The sequence below is a fragment of the Anolis sagrei genome, chromosome 8 (assembly GCF_037176765.1).
Source record: "Anolis sagrei isolate rAnoSag1 chromosome 8, rAnoSag1.mat, whole genome shotgun sequence".
Classification (NCBI taxonomy): Eukaryota; Metazoa; Chordata; class Lepidosauria; order Squamata; family Dactyloidae; genus Anolis; species Anolis sagrei.
This window is the reverse complement of record NC_090028.1, coordinates 42,277,641-42,299,196: the sequence shown is the minus strand read 5'-3', so window position 1 is coordinate 42,299,196 and position 21,556 is coordinate 42,277,641. Positions and strand designations below refer to the sequence as shown.

The window sequence follows — 21,556 nt, the reverse complement described above, 5'->3', positions numbered from 1 at the left end:
AGAATTCCGAAAGTTTCCTTTTAAAAATTTTGAAATATACGAAAATTTGTAAATTTCGAATCGATTCGTTAATGGCGGACGCGATTGCGCAATATGCTAAAATAACCTCCAAATATGCTAAAAATATGCTGAAAAACCCTCCAAATGGGACAGGGGGAACTTCTGAAGCTTCCCTCTCCCTCTGTTGTTGACTGTTGATGTGATAAAACAAACAACAACTATAAAACTTGCACCAGGCATGCGAAAATAATTACAAAACAATTACGAAACAATTTCGAAACAATTTCGAAACAATTACGAAACAATTACGAAATAAATTGAAAAAATTGTTTCGACTCTATTTAACTCCTCACACTATTCCAAAATGGCTCAATATCGGATCGTAAGCTAATTTAAATACGAATTAATAACGAATTACGAAGTTAACGAATGAAACCACCCAGCCCTACTGCTGACCGATATGTAATGAGACCAACAGTGGGCCCACCGGCACAATACCGGGCAACAAACACGCTACCCTTGGGAACCGCCGTATGTCCCCTCCCCGCCAGTTGGGGAGGGGCAGAAACCAGATCCAGGGCCCATGCCACATGCCAACACAAGTTGTGACGAACAGATAATGACCAAAAAACTGCAACGCTATACAACAACATGAAACGTGCAGGGTGGGTGGGAGGACAACTCGAAGCAGGTCTGGGCCTGCCTGGCCCAACACAGCCTATAAAAGGCTGTTGGGCGGGGGAGTGGCCGGCCCTTGGCCCCTTAAAGCTCCTGGGTGGGGCCGGCCACTGATTGGCCTGCTGACCAGGCAGCGGGAAAGCTTCCCGCCATGCAGAGGGCTTCTGGGAAGGAGAAGCCCCCTGCTCCCCACGTGGCCCGTGGGAGAGCACCCCCTGCCACAACAGGCCTTGCCCGGTAAGTCGGGCAATGCATTTGTATGCAAGTATTTTTTTTATTTGTCGTGTCAGAACAACCAGTCAAATTATGTTACATTTCTAACAGAACAAAGCAAACAAGCAGATTACAAAATTTGTGAGTATGAGAGTTGATTAAATGTCCTTTGACCAGTATCTGGCCCCTTGGAGTGCTTCTGGTGTTGCTGCAAAAAGGTCCTCCCTTGTGCATGTGGCAGGGCTCAGGTTGCATTGCAGCAGGTGGTCAGTGGTTTGCTCCTCTCCACACTCGCATGTCGAGGATTCCACTTTGTAGCCCCATTTCTGAAGGTTGGCTCTGCATCTCGTGGTGCCAGAGTGCAGAGCACATCTCGTGGTGCCAGAGCGCAGAGCGCAGAGCGTGGTGCCTTCCAAGTCGTCCAGTCCTCTGTGTGCCCAGGGGGGAGTCTCTCATTTGGTATCAGCCATTGGTTGAGGTTCTGGGTTTGAGCCTGCCACTTCTGGACTCTCGCTTGCTGAGGTGTTCCAGTGAGTGTCTCTGTAGATCTTAGAAAACTATTTCTAGATTTAAGTCATTGACGTATGCAAGTGACAGACAAAAACAAACATTGCAATAACTAGCAAAACAAATACATTACAACATCCTAGCAAACCCTTTCCCTCCTTCCTCACATCCGTGAACCCACCACCTGACCTCCATCACTCTCCCGTCAATCATTTACCTAATAAAACACCCTGCGCCCCCCCCCCCCCATGATGACATGATGGCAACAGTCTTGGGCAGCAATGGCTCCCAAAGTGACCCATTTAAGATGGAATCGGGTGTCAAACAGGGATGTGTTATTGCCCCAACTTTATTCTCCATCTTCATCGCTATGATACTTCACCTTGTTGATGGGAATAATAATAATAATATAATAAAACTTTATTTGTACCCCGCTACCATCTCCTCAAGGGACTCGGTGCAGCTTACATGAGGCCGAGCCCACAATACAACAATAAAAACAATAGCAACAGTAATACAAAACAATAAATAAACTCATAAGCAGAAAATAAGCAATAAACATTAACAATAACATGATGACGTTTAGAAACCTATGGACCAAATGTAATAATTAAAAATTTAAAAATAATGCTGGGCAAGACCATGTGACATATAACTAGGATAGAAATTTTAGAGAGGGATGAAAAGTGCAGACAATCCTAGATCACTAATAAAGTGCGTTTAGGAACATATTGCTGGTTGTTTCCTTATTCTGGGAAGGCACACTGGAACAACCACGTTTTCAGGCTCCTCTTAAAGACTGCCAGAGTTGGAGTGGAAATCATCTCTTGGACAGATGGCAAGCTGTTCAACCTCAGCAGACTGAAAGCCAAAACCAAGGTTACAACAGCATCTGTTATAGAACTCCAATATGCTGATGACAACGTCATCTGTGCTCATTCAGAAGAAGACCTACAAGCCACTCTAAACACCTTCGCAGAAACATACGAGAAGCTCAGCTTGTCATTGAACATTGAGAAAACTAAAGTGTTCTTCCAGCAGTCATCAGCCAACCCCTCTCCAATGCCAGAGATACAGCTTAATGGTGTAACATTAGAACATGTGGACCATTTCCGCTTCCTTGGCAGCCACCTCTCCACCAAAGTCAACATCGACACCGAAATACAACACCACCTGAGCTCTGCGAGTGCAGCATTATTCTGAATGAAGTAGAGAGTGTTTGAGGACCGGGACATCCGTAGGAATACCAAGGTGCTTGTTTATAAAGCTATCCCCCTCTCAACCCTGCTCTATGCCTGCGAAACTCGACGTATGCTTGTTTTATCTGATTTTCCTTTTTTTTAAAAAAAAAAAAAGTTTAATAACTTTTAAAATTTGCATTTTGTGAATTTTAACTATGTGTTTTTTGGGTTGCTGTAAGTTTTCTGGGCTGTATGACCATGTTCCAGAAGCATTCTCTCCTAACGTTTTGCCTGCATCTATGGCAGGCATCCTCAGAGGTTGTGAGGTCTGTCAAACTGGGTTGTTGTGAGCTTTCTGGGCTGCATGGCCATGTTCCAGAAGCATTCTCTCCTGACGTTTTGCCTGCATCTATGGCAGGCCTCCTCAGAGGTTGTGAGGTTTGTCAAACTGGGTTGTTGTGAGCTTTCTGGGCTGCATGGCCATGTTCCAGAAGCATTCTCTCCTGACGTTTTGCCAGCATCTATGGCAGGCATCCTCAGAGGTTGTGAGGTTTGTCAAACTGGGTTGTTGTGAGTTTTCTGGGCTGCATGGCCATGTTCCAGAAGCATTCTCTCCTGACGTTTTGCCTGCATCTATGGCAGGCCTCCTCAGAGGTTGTGAGGTCTGTCAAACTGGGTTGTTGTGAGTTTTCCGGGCTGCATAGTCATGTTCCAGGAGCATTCTCTCCTGACATTTTGCTTGCATCTATGGCAAGCCTCCTCAGAGGTTGTGAGGTCTGTCAAACTGGGTTGTTGTGAGTTTTCCGGGCTGCATGGCCATGTTCCAGAAGCATTCTCTCCTTACATTTTGCCTGCATCTATGGCAAGCATCCTCAGAGGTTGTGAGGTCTGTCAAACTGGGTTGTTGTGAGTTCTCTGGGCTGCATGGCCATGTTCCAGAAGCATTCTCTCCTGACGTTTTGCCTGCATCTATGGCAGGTATCCTCAGAGGTTGTGAGGTCTGTCAAACTGGGTTGTTGTGAGTTTTTTGGGATGCATGGCCATGTTCCAGAAGCATTCTCTCCTGACGTTTTGCCTGCATCTATGGCAGGCATCCTCAGAGGTTGTGAGGTCTGTCAAACTGGGTTGTTGTGAGTTTTCCGGGCTGCGTGGCCATGTTCCAGAAGCATTCTCTCCTGACGTTTCGCCAGGCATGCTCAAAGGTTGGTTTTTTAATCCATTGTAAGCCTCATTGAGATCTGAATGGGGAAAAAAGCAGGATAAGTAGACAGATATGAATCGTATAAATCACAACATATTCCAAAACATTTGCAGCAGGTCACTGGTGCATTTGATTCTGATGAATTTGACCAGGGAGGAATTTGAACGGTATGTTATGGACATGTCGTTGCAGAAGTTGTTTGTACATGAATACAGGAAGAGTACATAACACAGATTCCTTGTGTTTACATTGAAATGGTTAAGATCATTAACATTTTATAGCCCTTAATAAATTATGAACTGAAATAAAAAACAATCAAGTTGGAAATAGTGACAGAGGAGAAGGTAGCAGGAGCATGAAAATATGGAAGGGAAAGAGTCTTGACTACCACTCTTGTAAATATTTCAAAATATAGATTGAATGTTTTATGGATCTCTAAAGCCATAGTAAATACAGCAGCTGTATCCCAAATACATCATTCCCAATCCAAGGCGATATACATCTTCTTTTACTAAGTGAGCTGAAGGAGAGGCTTGTGCATTTACACATAAAGAAAAGACACATCTGGGCGGATCCGAAGGGAGGATCCCCGTGGGATCGTTTTTGGAAAGGAAGGGAGCAAAGGGGAACGTTTAGAAAACAGTGCTGTAAATCTTCAATAGCAGGGAGCGTTGCACAAAAAAAGATTGGGATACCATCAATGCAACCTATCCCATTCTGATCCAATAAGTTCCATATGCAAGACAACAATCATTGTGTGGGTCCACTGGCGTGGATGTCGAATCTTGGGTTTTCAAAGGCTGGGCTCTGTGCTGGTCTGGCTGTACCAGGAGCTTCAGCTTCATTTTCTTTCTCTTGAGTGTTTGCATATATTCCAAGGTTCCATGCATTTGCAACAAGGTGGCTTCCCTTGGTTTGCAATCATAGGGCTAGCCACCTGTCTATCATTGTTAAGTTTTGGTTCCGCCCCTTTCCCCAGGGCCATGGGAAGAGAGGGAGCCATTTTTAGTTCAGTCTTATAGTGGAAAGCTAAGCTACAGGATGTGGATTAGCTCCATCCGTAGAAAAGCTTCATTTCCTACAGCATCCGGGGCAGAAATTCTGGGGAAAAACAGACCCAAAGCTCTGGCTGGGAGCTTACAGCCTCTCAGCTTTACAGCATCTGAGGAAAATAGTCCTAAAGTTTCGGAAGAAAACAGTTTTGTAGACCCAAAGAACTCCAGCTGGAGAATCTACATAGCCTTGACTGGTAGGTCTACTCGGGACCCAAGACGCAGATTGGAACTGGTAGTAGAACCCACATCAGCAAAGCTTAGACAGTAGATTGCCTGGGAAGGGTTAAAAAAGGGTTTTCCTTGTTAAAGAAAGAAATAGTTCTCCAAGCAAGGTGCCTGTCCATTTTGGGGCAAGTTAAGAAGCATTTGTTTAATCTGTTGAAGATCCAAAAAGTGTTTGTTGTTTTATTGAAGACCTAAGCAATAATAAAGGACTTTGTTAAACATTTCAAGCCTTTTAAAGACTGTGTATGGGAAAATCCTTGAAGGCCTCTCACCCGAGGCACCCCGGCTCCTTGCTGGGCACAAAGAGCACGTCCTGTTTAAAAAATCAATTATTACAGGCCCAGCGCGTGGCAGCACAGGCTCCATCTACACTTCCATATAAAAATCCAGATTATTTGGTTTGAACTGAATTATTTAAAGTGTAGACTCCTATAATCCAGTTCAAAACTGATAATGTGGATTATCGGTTTTGATAATCTAGATTATATGGCAGTGTAGAAAGGGCCTGATGTCATCAAGTTCAAAGCAGATAATCTGGATTTTATATTTATTGATTTATTTACTATACTTGTATACTACCTTTCTCAGCCTTATCGGCGATTCAAGGCGGTTTACAAATTAATACAAATTAAACATTAAAACAGTATATGACAGTGTAGATGGCTTCTGGATCTACACTGCTATATAACTTAGAGCCAAGGTGCTCTACTAGCTGTACCCGCCACGTGTTGCTGTGACCAACCTCCCCTCCCTCTTTCTTTCCTTCTTTCCCTCCCTCCTTTGCTCCCTCTTTCCTTTTTTCTTCTTCCCTTCTCTCCTTCTCCTCTTCCTTCCTTCTCTACCTCTTTCTTTCCTTGCCCTCTTTTTCTTTTCCTTCCTTTTTCTCTCCTTTCTTCCTTCTCTACTTCTTTTCTTCCTTCCTTCGCTTTTTGCTTCCATCCTTCCTTCTCTCTTTCCTTCTTTTCTTCACTCCCTCTTTCCGTCCCCCTTTTTTCTTTCTCTCCTTTCTTCTTTCTCTACCTCTTCCCTTCGTTCCTTCACTTTTTGCTTCCATCCTTCCTTCTCTCTTTTCTTCTTTTCTTCCCTCCCTCTTTCCCTCCTTCTTTTCCTCTTTCCTTCACTCCGTCTTTCCTTCCCCTCTTTTTTCTTTCTTTCTCTCCTTTCTTCCTTCTCTACCTCTTTCCTTCCTTCTTTCGCTCTTTGCTTCCTTCTCCCTTTCCTTCCTTCTTTCTCTTTTTTCTTTTCTTTCTTTCTTTTTTTCTCCCCTTCCTTCGTTTTTATTTCTGTATTGTCATTTAGCTTTTAGTCGTTTAGCTTATTTGGGTTTTTAAGTCCTTTTCCACTGTTTGAAGGGGATTTTATGAGTGATGGTCACTCGTTGGTCTGTTAGGGGTATAGTGTCCAAATTTTGTGTCAATTAGTCCCATGGTTTTTGAGTTCAGTTAATCCCACAAACAAACATTACATTTTTATTTATATAGATTGTCCTCCCAACCCTGCTATATGCCTGTGAGACATAGACTATCTACAGATATCACATGCAACTCCTAGAACGATTCCATTTTGCATATATTGAGGCATCGAATTGCTGCTGATTGGAAGCCGCGCCAAGTCCCACCCAGGGGGTTGAAAAGGGCGGGGTACAAATATTCTAAATAAATAAATAATAAATAATCAGTGTTGCCTCCAAAAAATCCTGCAAATCTCTTGGGAAGACAGGCGGACAAAAGTCAGTGTGCTGGAAGAAGCAAAGACCACCAGCACTGAAGCGATGGCCCTCCGCTATCAACTATGCTGGACCGGCCATGTTGTCCAAATGCCCAAAGATCACCATCTCCCAAAGCAGTTGCTCTATTCTGAACTCAAGAATGGAAAACGGAATGTTGGAGGGCAGGAAAAGAGATTTAAAGACGGGCTCAAAGTCGACCTTAAAAACTCTAGCATTGACACTGAGAACTGGGAAGCCCTGACCCTTGAGCACTCCAGCTGGAGGTCAGCTGTGACCAGCAGTGCTGTAGAATTTGAAGAGGAACGAATGGCAGGTGAAAGAGAGAAATGTGCCAAGAGGAAGGCACGTCAAGCCAACCCCAACCAGGACCACCTTCCACCTGGAAACCAATGCCCTCACTGTGGGAGAACATTCAGGTCAAGGATAGGGCTCCACAGTAACTTACGTACCCACCTCCAGTACACCGATCTTGGAAGACAATTCTACCCAGATAATGAGGGATCGCCTGAGTAAGTAACTAAGCAAAATATAACATAGGGCCCTTCCACACAGCCCTGTATCCCAGAATATCAAGGCAAAAAATCCCACAATATCTGCTTTGAATTGGGTTATCTGAGTCCACACTCAGATAACATGGGATTTTCTGCCTTGATATTCTGGGATACAGGGCTGTGTGGAAGGGCCCCCAAATAATCAAAACAAATACTCCAGATTGTTTCCTTTGAACTGGATTATATATGGCCGCTTCTACACTGCCATATAATCCAGATTATCAAAGCAGGTAATCCACATTATCTGCTTTGAACTGGTTTATATGAGTCTATATTGCCATATAATTCAGTTCAAAGCAGATAATCTGCATTTTATTTGGCAGTGTAGATGGGGCCTTTCCGAACCAAGGAATCATCCTTGAGCTATTTTTTGCTGCTGCTTAGGAGGAGAGAGAGAGAAAAAATCTCTGCAGGGTGTATAAGTCTGCTAACAAGAGTAATTAAACATCTGGCACAAATGCAATTAAATATTTTGCTGTTCTGGCAGAAAACAATATACCAAGGGAAGCGGTTTCTTTTCTTTCCATCCTCCCCACTTTGTGTCTGTCGCTTAGGTCTTTCTTCCTTCCCGTTCCCACTGAACATTCTTGAACACGCTTTTGCTATTTCTGACATGACTTTTACCTCAAATGGGCAGACTTGAGGGATCTGTAGTCTTTGGAGTAGATCACTTGATCCTGGCCAGGTTTCTTAGAATGTCGGAGATTAAATACAGAACATCTGGGTGTCTAGAAAAGGAAAGACTTTCTATACTTTAGACCAGTGTTTCTCAATAATAATAACAATAATAATAATAATAATAATAATAATAATAATAATAATAATAACCTTTATTTGTACCCCGCTCCATCTCCCCGATGGGGACTCGGTGCGGCTTACATGAGGCCAAGCCCAAAACAACAATTACATGTAATAAAACAAAACCGAAAACGCAAATAATAAACAATAATAATGCAATTACATAAAACAAAAGACAACACAGCAATATAAAATTACAATAAACACAATTGCGGTAACATGGGCGAGCTACATGTAACGAATAAAAGAAAATTGGGTAGAAATAGATTAAAAACTCAGGCGAGATAAACACGAGATAAACAAGGACAGATTATTTGCAGAGGACAGCTCGTTTTAGTGGAGGTCGTGGAGCAAAACTTTCCTATGGGGGGAATGCACTCCAATAACAGAAACCGTTAAACTAAACACTAGTATGAGGATGTAGATCTACTCATCAAATGCACAACAGAAGAGCCAGGTTTTGAGGTTCTTTTTAAAGGTTTCTAGGGTAGGGGCTTTCCTAATCTCTCCAGGGAGTGAGTTCTACAGTCGGGGAGCCACTCAGGAAAAATCTCTCTCCCTTGTAGTCACCAAGCGAGTCTGGGAGACTGGCAGGGGTGAACGAAGGGCCTCCCCAGAAGAACGGAGGGCCCGAGATGGTTCATGGAGAGAGATACGGTCACGAAGGTAGGCGGGTCCCAAACCGTTTAGGGCTTTATAGGTGATAACCTGCACCTTGAATTGGGACCGGAAAATAAACGGCAGCCAGTGGAGCTCCTTAAACAGGGGGGTTGACCGCTCCCTGTAAGTTGCCCCAGTTATTAGTCTGGCTGCTGAAAGCTGGACAAGTTGTAATTTCCGGGCCATCTTCAAGGGTAGCCCCACGTAGAGAGCATTACAGTAATCCAATCTAGAGGTAAGTAAGGCATGGACCACCATGGTCAAGTCAGAGTTCATGAGATAAGGTCGCAGTTGGCGCACAAGTTTTAACTGCGCGAAGGCCCTCCCAGCCACTGCCGACACCTGCGCGTCAAGTGTCAGTGCTGAGTCTAGGAGGACTCTGTCCGAATGTATCTCTCCTTATGAACCATCCAGGAATTTAATATCTTCTGGAGAGGTCTTGCTCTCTGTCCCACCTTCTTCAAAGGTTCAGTTGGCTGGGACGAGAGACAGGGCCTTTTCAGTGGTGGCCCCTCAGCTATGGAACATCCCCCCCCCCAGAGATATTAGATCGGCTCCCACTCTCCTAACATTCCGAAAAAAAGTCAAAACCTGGCTTTGTGAGCAGGCTTTCTCAAATGCAATGTAGTAAACAATTACTTGACCTTGGAACGGCTGGACAATTGCAATCGGATAAAGATTCTGGAAATTAGATATCGAGGACCTATGTTTTATTTTTTTTAATTTCTTTTTCTTTTCTCTTTGTTTTATTTCATTTAACTCAAACTATTTACACTTCTACTCCTTCAAATATTCTCTTAAAAGTGACCAGTCCGTCTTGTGAGTCTCCGACTGGTCTTGAAGTAGGAATGTTAAGTAATCCAAATCCATATAGTCTCTTAATTTGCTAAACCAATTTTCAATTAGTGGGGTCTCTTTTTGACGTCACTTCTGAGCTAGGAGAGATCTTGCTGCAGTTGTTAGATAAAAGTAAATTATATCATTGTTTTTATTAAACTCCGCATTTGTTAGATTCAATAAGTAATATTTGGGTTTGAGATCGAATTTAGTTTTTAATATTTTCTGGGAGTGTCCATGTATTCTTCCCCAAAATGTTTGGATTTCCTTGAACGATCCCCAGACATGATAGTAGGTTCCTGTGTCCTTGCCGAATTTCCAGCATTTGTTATTTTGATTTTTATAGAATCTCGCTAATTTTTCCAAGGTTAGGTGCCATCTGAAAAACATTTTATACCAGTTTTCGTTCACATTTAGCGATCTCAAATAGTTCGTTTTCCAGACACGTTCCCAATCCTCCAAGAGGATGGGGTGGCCGATGTCCCTTGCCCATTTAATCATATTTTCTTTAATTAATTCTGTTTCCAAATTCCACTCGAGAAGTTTTTGATATATTAACTTTATTAATTTTTCCTCTTTGCCATCATTCTATCCCAGATCGACTCTTGTGTTGTAAAGTCCTCTTTTTTATCGGCCTTACAAAAATCCATTATTTGTCTAAACTGAAACCAGGAGATGTGATGATGATGATGATGATGATGATGATGATGATGATGGACCTATGTTTTATTGATTTTATTGTTTATGGAATTTTATGGATGTTTATATGCTTTTAACTGTTTATATTATTGTGGCATTGAATTGTGCCCGTTTTGTAAACCGCTCTGAGTCGCCCTTGGGCTGAGAAGGGTGGTATAGAAATATAGTAAATAAAATAATTAATAAATAATGCAGTTATGCCTATGGCCACATGACCTAGGAGGTGTCTACGAACAACACCGGCTCTTCGGCTTAGAAATGGAGATGAGCACCCGAGTTGGACACAATTAGACTTAATGTCAGGGGAAAACCTTTACCTTTATTTTGGTCCAACTCTGAGACAAAGGTGGTATGTAAATTGATACACAAACAAACACTTTGTCATAGATAAACATGTCTAGTTATTTAAAACACAGATTAAAATGCCCTTTCATAGTATCTTAAGGCACCTCTCCCTCCCCTTAGAATTTTGTTGTTAAATGCCTTGGTGTAAAGTGTCCTTTGAGCACCAAATTGAAAGAAAAAGCAAGGCACGGATATGGGAAACGCTTTGAAAAACACACTGGATGTTCAGCCGGATGGCCGTTTGAGACAGATGGGTGTCATACTCTATTTCTAGTAAGAAAATATCACTCGGTGCTGATTATGGAGGTGGTTTCCCCCTCCACTCGCCCCCATTTCTCAAGGGTAAAACTAAATGCAAAGTGTTCATCTGTGCTCAAAGCAGGAGGCTTTGAAATAAGTAATAATTGCTAATAGTTTTTGTGGAAGCGACAGCAGCCGGGAGCAGGGTGAGCGGAGCAAAGAGCTCTCTGAGCTGCTTTCATTTGGATGCCCTTTTGCGGGAGAAAGAGACACTTGTGCTGAAAGGCACCCGTGATTGCAAATCAGGGAATAAATACCTCTCATCTCCCAGGCTCTGTATGCAAAGCAAAGCCTTTCTATTTGTGAAACACGCTGCCCTCAGGAAGAGGAAGGGGGTCCACAAAACTCAGTCCCAAATGTTACGGTTGTATATTCTCAAAGGTCACGTCCTCAAACTTGAAGAATGCTTGAAATAGAAAACGGCGTTTTTAATAATAATAATAATAATAATAATAATAATAGGATTGAAGAGAAACAACTGGAAAAGTTGATACGATATGAGGATTTAAAGATCGAACTGCACAAGCCAGTCAAGGGGGTCCCAGTGGTGATCGGCACACTGGGTGCAGTGCCTCGAGACCTTGGCCTGCACTTAAACACCAAAGAAACACAGATATCTATGAGCAATAACAAAATACAAGTTGCAAAGCGTTATCAAAACAGAACTGTGTTAACATAAAGCGTGTAAATACACTGCACATGAATCACAAAACAAAACTGAATGTTACTTAGTGAATGTGCTCGCTTTGGCAGCACATATACTAAAATTGGAACGATGCAGAGAAGATTAGCATGGCCCCTGCGCAAGGATGACACACAAATTCGTGAAGCGTTCCATATTTTTGTATCATCATTTGGATTATATTTTGAACTGGATACCATTTGCTTCCCGTCTGCTTCGCAAGCACGCTTGGCGGGGACGAGAGACAGGGCCTTTTCTGTGGTGGCCCCTCGACTGTGGAACTCCCTGCCTAGGGATATTAGATCAGCCCCCTCCCTCCTGACTTTTCGGAAGAGAGTAAAAACTTGGCTCTTTGAGCAGGCATTTGGAACCCCGGAATAGATAGTCAAGCTTGAGATGGAGAATGACCCAGGAACGGCCAAGACGATGAAACGGACGAGGATTGGAATGAGAGGATAGAGCTCTTTTTAAATTGTTATTGCACTGTCTTTTTTGTCTAAATGCACTTAATTGTTTTTGATTTTGTATTGTATTGATGGCATCGAATTGTGCCGATATGTAGACTGCCCTGAGTCGCCTGCGGGCTGATATGGGCGGGATAGAAATAATGTAAATAAATAAATAAATAAATAAATTTGGACTTAATTTAGACAGTATTTGAAGATAATTTACTGTCTCAAGGACTACAAGATAACTAAGTAACATTCAGTTTTGTTTTGTGATTCATGTGCAGTGTATTTACACGCTTTATGTTAACACAGTTCTGTTTTGATAACGCTTTGCAACTTGTATTTTGTTACTGCACTTAAACACAATTGGTGCTGACAAAATTACCATCTGCCATCTGCAAAAGGCCACCTTACTGGGATCTGCATGCATTATTCACCGATACATCACACAATCATAGACACTTGGGAAGGGTCCAATGTGTGATCCAATACAACAGCCAGCAGAGTGATCTTGTTTGCTGTGGACTCATCTTGTTGTGTTTCAAACAACAACGACAACAACAACACCTGGGCCATCCCCGGCATAAGAGACATTGCTGGAATTGTGAACTGGACCCAAGTAGAGCTGGATGATCTGGACAGAAAAACAAGAAAACTGATTACAACCCACTATTCATGACACCAGCATAGTGATGTCGACAGACTTGACCTGCCCAGAAAATCAGGAGGCAGAGAGAAGAGGGCTTCTGCGAGGGAAACAAACAATAGAAGAATGGGAACATGGACTGGCAGATGATGGGAAAGGCAGTCAAGAACCAACATTGAGGGAAGTCAAGAGTAGTAAACCGCTTCAAGTGCAAATGACAAAGAGGGAATACCGTAAAAACGCAATCCAGAGCAGAAGAGAAAACTGGCCAAAGAAGGCTGTCTCTCCATGGACAGTAGGCTTGGGTAACCACGGAAAAATTTGGTTCTAAACTCGTTTTGTTTTTAGGGGGCCCTTGCGTTTCATTTTTTTTAATAATTCCGAAATTTTCCTTTTAAAAATTTCGAAATATACGAAATTTCGTAAAATTACGAATCGATTCATTAATGGCGGACAAGATTGCGCAATATGCTAAAAAAACCTCCAAATGGGACAGGGGGAACTTCTGAAGCTTCCCTCTCCCTCTGTTGTTGACTGTTGGTGTGATAAAACAAACAACAACTATGAAACTTGCACCAGACATGCCAAAATAATTACGAAATAATTACGAAGTAATTTCAAAATAATTACGAAATAATTACGAAATAAATTGAAAAAATTGTTTCGAATCTTTATTACACCTCACACAATTCCTGCATGGCTCAATATTGGATCGTAAGCTAATTTAAATACGAATTAATAACGAATTACGAAATTAACGAACGAAACCGCCCAAGCCTAATATCTATGAACAATAACAAAATACAAGTTGCAAAGCGTTATCAGAACAGAACTGTGTTAACATAAAGCGTGTAAATACACTGCACATGAATCACAAAACAAAACTGAATGTTATTTAGTGAATGTGCTCGCTTCGGCAGCACATGTACTAAAATTGGAACGATACAGAGAAGATTAGCATGGCCCCTGCGCAAGGATGACACGCAAATTCGTGAAGCATTCCATATTCTTGTATCATCATTTGGATTATATTTTGAACTGGATACCATTTGGACTTAATTTAGACAGTATTTGAAGATAATTTACTGTCTCAAGGACTATAAGATAACTAAGTAACATTCAGTTTTGTTTGAAAGTACTTGTTATACTCCAGAAACTTAGTTTTTGTGGCTGCCACAACCTAGGAGCCCATACAGACAGGGCTTTAACCCGAGACCTGTGTCAGTTTTACCAGTGGCATCCAAGTGATGCCTCTGGTAAAACCAAATTAATTCATGCAGTTCGAAAACATGCAAATGTGAGTAGATCAATAGGTAGGTACTGCTCCGGCAGGAAGGTAACGGTGCTCCACGCAGTCGTTTATTTATTTATTTCATATACTTGTATTTTATTTTATTTATTTATTTACAGCTTTTATATTCTGCCCTTCTCACCCCGCAGGGGACTCAGGGCGAATTACAGTGTACAGATATATGGCAAACATTCAATGCCAATTTTTGACATACAAACATGAGGAACTGCACTAAGGGGTCATGGCATTAGGAGATGGCGTAACAGAGGGGTTGTGTGCTCCCTGTACGCTGCTCTGGTGAGCAACCTTGGTGCTGACTGTTGGACAAATTGAAGCTTCCAGGCAGTCTTCAAAGGCAGCCCCACATAGAACGCATTGCAGTAGTCTAATCAGGATGTAACAAGAGCATGGACCACTGTGGCAAAGTCATGCTGGCCACATGACCTAGGAGGTGTCTACGGACAATGCTGGCTCTCTGGCTTCGAAATGGAGATGAGCACCACCCTTAGAGTCGGAAACAACTGGACTTAATGTCAGGGAAAAACCTTTACCTTTACTAAGAGTGCAAAGCAGCATTGTCGCAGTCTGAATTCCAAGCTGGCCTAATCAACAAACAAAATGTTGGGTTTTTTAAAAATGTAATAAATATGAACAAACGTTTAGACTTATCTCTTTGTGTCCTGATTTCATAAGTCCGTATACCTGGTGGAAAAACCTGACATTAAAACATATTCTTGGTTTTCCACTTAAGTCAGTTTTATTGGGGGTTTGGGGGGGGGGGGGGGGAGAGAGAGAGAAAAGAAAAGCAAAGGCAACATTTTGCAAAGAAAGCACCTTCCCCCATCTGGCAAAATGGCTTTCTGGACTCTATTGTGGCTCATTGTCTAAAAATAGGATGAAGACAAATTGTTATCATTTGCGAAAGCCCATGACAATAATGATAAATGAACAAATTTTTTTGCCCTCTGAAGTCATTGCTTAAGGCTTTCTCTGGGATCAACAATGTTAAACTGGTAAACTTGCCTCATCTGCATCTGCGGAAGGTTTACAAATGGCTTTGTAAACAATTTTAGCCAGAGCGTTAATCTCTCCTCCAGAAGTAGGGCTTCCATGATCTATGATTGATTTGCAATTTAAAATGACACTGAAACCCCTGAAACAGATATGAGAGAAACTTTCAGTGAATAATGCTTTAGTTGACAAGAAAAGATAAGGCACATCTTTCATCGGATAGTGGGCTGTTTTTGATAAATATTGTTCATAATGGAGAATTTTGGAATCATTAATGTGTGGATAGGACATTACGAGTTTTTGACTCAAACCTCAGACGCAGTTTTCCTTAGCACCGGTCTTGGTAGCCAGGAAAGACTTCGACAATGTAGTGTGTGTGTGTGTGTGTGTGTGTGTGTGTGTATATATATATATATATATATATATATATATATATATAAATTCTTTGTGCATAATGTGTACCTTAAAAACAAAAGAACCAATGAACGAAATCACACCAAATTTGGCAACAAAACATTTCACAACACAAGGCGTGACCATCACTCAAAAAAATTATGATTTTGTCATTTGGGAGTTGTAGTTGCTGGGATTTATAGTTCACCTACAATCAAAAAAACATTCTGAACTCTGGGTTGTTGTAGGTTTTTCCAGGCTATATGGCCATGTTCTGGAGGCAAATTTTCTCCTGACGTTTCGCCTGCATCTATGGCAAGCATCCTCAGAGGTAGTGAGGTCTGTTGGAAGTAGGAAAAATGGGTTTATATATCTGTGGAATGACCAGGGTGGGACAAAGGACTTTTGTCTGCTGGGGCTAGGTGGGAATGTTTCAGTTGATCACCTTGATTAGCATTCAATGGCTTGGAAGTGCCTGGGGGGAATCTTTTGTTGAGAGTGGTTTTATGTGCCTGTTTGTTTCCCCTCTGTTGTTGTGCTGCTGTAATTTTAGAGTTTTTTTTAATACTGGTAGCCAGATTTTGTTCATTTTCATGGTTTCTTCCTTTCTGTTGAAATTGTCCACATGCTTGTGGATTTCAATGGCTTCACATGTGGAAAATTTCAACAGAAAGGAAGAAACCATGAAAATGAACAAAATCTGGCTACCAGTATTAAAAAACTCAAAAATTACAACAGCAAAACAACAGAAAGGAAACAAACAAGGACATCTAATCACCTCTCAACAAAAGATTCCCCCCAGGAAGCATTGGCACTGACAAGATGACAGTCTGCCAGGTGCAGAAGGCCACCTTACTGGGATCTGCACACATTATTTGCCAATACATCACCCAGTCCTAGACACTTGGGAAGGGTTCGACGTGTGATCCAATTCAACAGCCAGCAGAGTGATCTTGTCTGCTGTGGACTCATCTTGTTGTGTTTCTAATAATAATAATAATAATAATAATAATAATAAGAAGAAGAAGAAGAAGAAGAAGAAGAAGAAGAAGAAAACACAAAAATACTGGGGACTTTCAAATCCAGACTGACAAAGTTTTGGAACCCAATACGCCAGATTGTGGAAAAAAGTCTGGATTATTGATGTCGCCATACCAGGTGATAGCCGAATTGAGGAAAAACAACAGGAAAAACCCAGTTGTTATCAGGACCTCAAAATCGAACGGCAAAGGCTCTGGCATAAACCAGTCCAGGTGGTCCCAGTGGTCATCGGCACACTGGGTGACGTGCCAAAAGATCTCAGCCGGCATTTGGAAACAATAAACATCAACAAAATCACGATCTGTCAACTGCAAAAGGCCACCTGACTTAGATCATTCAAAAATACCTCACACAATCCTAGATGCTTGGGAAGTGTTTGACTTGTGATTTTGGGATACGAAATCCAGCATATAGATCTTGTTTGCTGTGACATACTGTGCTTTTGTGTCAGTAAAATAAAATAATAATAATAATAATAATAATTATTATTATTATTATTATAATTATTATTATTATTATTATATGCTGTAACAGACACCGAGAATTGGCAGAAAATAGTACACAACAAAACAAGAGAAACATAGTTACATCACAAAATGGACAGCCAATCTGGGACATACCATAGGAACAACGGAATGGGAAAAAATCTGGATGACAAAAGTTAAAATGGATCAACTCCTACAGACTAAGAGAGAACTAGGTTAAAATGATGTTCTAGTGGTATTTAATAGGCCTGTTTGATCAAGAAAAAATTTGTTTCTAAAATCGATTTGTAATTGGGGTGTTTTTTTGTTTCGATATTTAAAATATTTACAAAACTTTCCAAAAAAATGTTTTGTTATTTACGAAATTTCGTAAATATTTACAAAACATTTTGTAAGTGTGAATGTTGCAGTAATGGTCACCTTGATTAGCATTGAATGGCTTTCATTTCTCCCACCCTGGACATTCCATAGATAAACTCCATTTGCCTAGTTTCCAACAGACCTCTGAGGATGCCTGCCATAGATGTGGGCAAAATGTCAGGAGAGAATGCTTCTGGAACATGGTCATACACTCATACAGCCCTGAAAACTCACAGCAAAAGAGCCTGGATGGATGCAGCCTTCAATTTGTGGCAATCAGATGGTATTGGTCTCATCTCAGGTGGGCCACGGAGGCAGAGCCGGCGCTGCAGGAATCCCCTCCCCGGCTCCTGCGCTCCGGCTCCGGCTCCTGCGCCCTCCTCCTCCTCCTCCTCCCAGCTGTGTTGCAGGAAGGAAGTGCCAGGAGGAGGAGGAGGAGGAGGAGGGCGCAGGAGCCGGAGCCGATTGGATGGCGCGCGGAGGCCGGTTGTAAGGGTGAGCGCGCGCGCGCGCCATCCAATCGGCTCCGGCTCCTGCGCCCTCCTCCTCCTCCTCCTCCTCCTCCTCCTCCTGGCACTTCCTGGCTGCAACACAGCTGGGAGGAGGAGGAGGAGGAGGAGGAGGGCGCAGGAGCCGGAGCCGATTGGATGGCGCGCGGAGGCCGGTTGTAAGGGTGAGTGCGCGCGGGCCGGGCACCCAACAGGCAGGGGCGGTGCTTGGCTCACTGGGTGTGCGCTCGCGCCGCCCCTTCGCCCCACCCGCCCCATTTACAAAACGGGCGAAAGCTCGTAAATACTGTGGGAGTTGCCGTTTCGATATTTAAAAACCCTTCCGGGTTTGAAAATATGTTTTGTTATCGTACCGTAAATGCAAAAATTAACGAATGTTTTACGAATTACGAAATTAACGAACGAAACCGCACAGGCCTCGTATTTAACCATCACGAGGAGACAGGAAAGCCTGGAGAAGACAATTATGCTGGGGAAAGTGGAAGGTAAAAGGAAGAGGGGCTGACCAAGGGCAAGATGGAAGGATGGCATCCTTGAAGTGACTGGACTGACCTTGAAGGAGCTGGGGGTGGTGACGGCCAACAGGGAGCTCTGGCGTGGACTGGTCCATGAGGTCACGAAAAGTCGGAGACGACTGAACGAGTGAACAACAACAAGCTAGCAAAGTAGTACAAGAACGTGGCTGAAGGATGCTGGAAGTGTAAAGACAAGAAAGGCACATATTTCTATGTCTGGTGGACCTGTGAAAAAGTTAAAAAAAATGGACTGAGATACACGGAATAATAACTAAAATATTAAAATTAAGAATGGAAATGAAAGCAGAATATTATCTGCTAGGAATCATAGACTTTGAGGTGGACACTAATAAAGACAAGCTCTTATTCCACATAGCAACGGTAGCAAGATTAGTACTAGCAAGTAAGTGGAAAAACGAGGAAATCCCAACGATAGATGAATGGAGACTAAAATTAATGGATATAATGAATATGGACACACTGACGCAATATTTGAGATTCAAACGACTGAGATTCAGACGACTGGAGGCAGCAAAACAGACTAGTCTCCAATCAGGGAGTACTTAGAAGGGAATTAAGAATCGACATGGCAAACTGGAAAGAATAGAAGAAGACAGAAGACAAACATAGTAGAAGATACACTAATACTAACAAAGCTATAGGGGACACAAAAAGTAAATAAGAATACTAACACACTCCACGTCCCACCTGCCTATCCACGCACAACCCCCCCCCCCCAGTTCCCTTTAGACGAGCTCTACCCTACCCCTCCCGGTCCCCCATTTACACCTTCCCATCTTAGCTGATAGGCACTGGCCTTCCCTATCCCTTTTTTCTCTACTCCCTGCCTCATTCTTTTAAAATACAACAATATGTCAATGATCAACACCTTGTTGATGTATTGCTACCAGAAAACCTCAATAAAAATTATTCAAAAACCAAACAAACAAGAGAAACATTATTTGGATATATATATATATCTCCCAAGAATCACATAAAGAAATCCTGGAACGTTTGTCCCATCTAAAGGAACCCAATGGATGGTGCTTGTGTGGCAACTTTAGTGATCTGAATAATGCAGAAGTCCAGAATGAATCTCTCCTGACCCATTTTCCACCTTCCTTCCATATTATGTGCCAATCTTTTTTGACAGACATGCACAGCATAAATGAAACTATTTCCGAGGATAGATGGGAAAGCATTCAGACTCTTGACAACCCAGGGCATCTTTCTTGTGTGTTTCTCTGGCATTAGCTATGTATTTGTACTTGCAACTGAATACAAGGCGACTATACCAAGGGCACGGAGACCAGGACATGAAATAGACAAACAGAACTGCCTTGTGTTTGTTCACAGGCAATCTGTAGCTCTTTTTTTTGGGAGAGACAGATTCACCAAAGAGGGAAAAAGTGAGCTAGAATGTTTGAATAAATCAAAATGGAATGGGTCGTTCACTTAGAAGGAGAAGCAATAACCTTTGCAAAAGGATCCATAATTGCTAGGTTTACTGTGCCTTTGCAATCCAGGATCCCAACTTGTATTGACAGCGGATCAGCACCTGGCTCTATACTGTTATTTGATATTGAAAGAGACTCTGAAAAGAAGAGTAGGACAAGCAAGAGAATGGCTTCAGAAGGGAAAAGAGGTGTCCATTGTTTTCACATGCTTTCCAATCTTTTTTATGTCACACCCCAAGTCCTCCCTTGTAGAAACAGCAGAGATGGGGCACTGTGCTGGTACGGCTGTACCAGGAACTTCAGCTTCATTTTCTTTCTCTTGAGTGTTTGCATATATTCCAAGGTTCCATGCATTTTGCAGTAAGGTGGCTTCCCTTGGTTTGCAATCATAGGGCTAGCCACCTGTCTATCATTGTTAAGTTTTGGTTCCGCCCCTTTCCCCAGGGCCATAGGAAGAGAGGGAGCCATTTTGAGTTCAGTCTTATAGTGGAAAGCTAAGTTACAGGACATGGATTAGCTCCATCCATAGAAAAGCTTCATTTCCTACAGCATCCGGGGCAGAAATTCCGGGGAAAAACAGACCCAAAGCTCTGGCTGGGAGCTTACAGCCTCTCAGCTTTACAGCATCTGAGGGAAACAGTCCTAAAGTTTTGGAAGAAAACAGTTTTGCAGACCCAAAGAACTCCAGCTGGAGAATCTACATAGCCTTGACTGGTAGGTCTACTTGGGACCCAAGACGCAGATTGGAACCGGTAGTAGAACCCACATCAGCAAAGCTTAGACAGTAGATTGCCTGGGAGGGGTTAAAAAAGGTTTTTCCTTGTTAAAGAAAGAAATAGTTTTCCAAGCAAGATGCTTGTCCATTTTGGGGCAAGTTAAGAAGCATTTGTTTAATCTATTGAAGATCCAAAAAGTGTTTGTTGTTTTATTGAAGATCTAAGCAACAATAAAGGACTTTGTTAAACATTTCAGGCTTTCTAAAGACTGTGTATGGGAAAATCCTTGAAGGCCTCTCACCCGAGGCTCCCTGGTTCCCCATTGGGCACAAAGAGCATGTCCTGTTTTAAAAAAAATCAATTATTACAGGCCCAGCGCGTGGCAGCACAGGCATGGGGAACCATTGGGATAGAAACCTTTGGAAATCTTTACTGCACAGCTTTCTTATCAGACACAAGGAATGTGTGTGAAGCGTCAATATGGTTTGGATGCTTGAGATATTCAGACTTATTGATTTTTGATAGAAACTGTCTTGAAACCCAACTTCTGGGGATATGTGTGGATTGCAACATAATCATGCTTTGGATATCACCCTTGTCTGAATTTTGCAATGGAATTCTTGATTCAGAAAATGTCTCAAAACAGATTTAAAATCTGCATTTAAAGAAGATGGCTGGATCTTGTTCCATTATAGGCCTGGGTAACAACGGAAAAATTTGTTTCTAAAATCGATTCGTTTTTTGGGGTTTTTTTGCGTTTCGATATTTAAAAGAATTCCGATTTTTTTTAAAAAAAAAGTTCGATATTTACGAAATTTCCTAAATGGTAAAAAAATTACAAAACAATAACGAAACAATAACGAATCCATTCGTTAATGGCGGACGCGACCACGCAATACGCTAAAAAACCTCCAGATGGGAGAGGGGGAACTTCTGAAGCTTCCCTCTCCCTCTATTGTTGACTGTTGGTGTGATATTATAATTTTTTTTTCACTAATTAAACAAAAAACAACTATAAAACT

General features: G+C 42.1%; 2 non-coding genes across 2 annotated transcripts; both read left to right on the top strand.

Moving 5' to 3' along the window:
• Positions 1 to 11,716: 11,716 nt before the first annotated feature.
• On the top strand, positions 11,717 to 11,823 carry LOC132783361 (U6 spliceosomal RNA). The gene has a single exon (XR_009632138.2). It is a non-coding gene; the product is annotated as a U6 spliceosomal RNA (small nuclear RNA).
• A 1,837-nt stretch (positions 11,824 to 13,660) lies between these two features.
• On the top strand, positions 13,661 to 13,767 carry LOC137097587 (U6 spliceosomal RNA). Its single transcript, XR_010910280.1, has one exon. It is a non-coding gene; the product is annotated as a U6 spliceosomal RNA (small nuclear RNA).
• Positions 13,768 to 21,556: the final 7,789 nt, after the last annotated feature.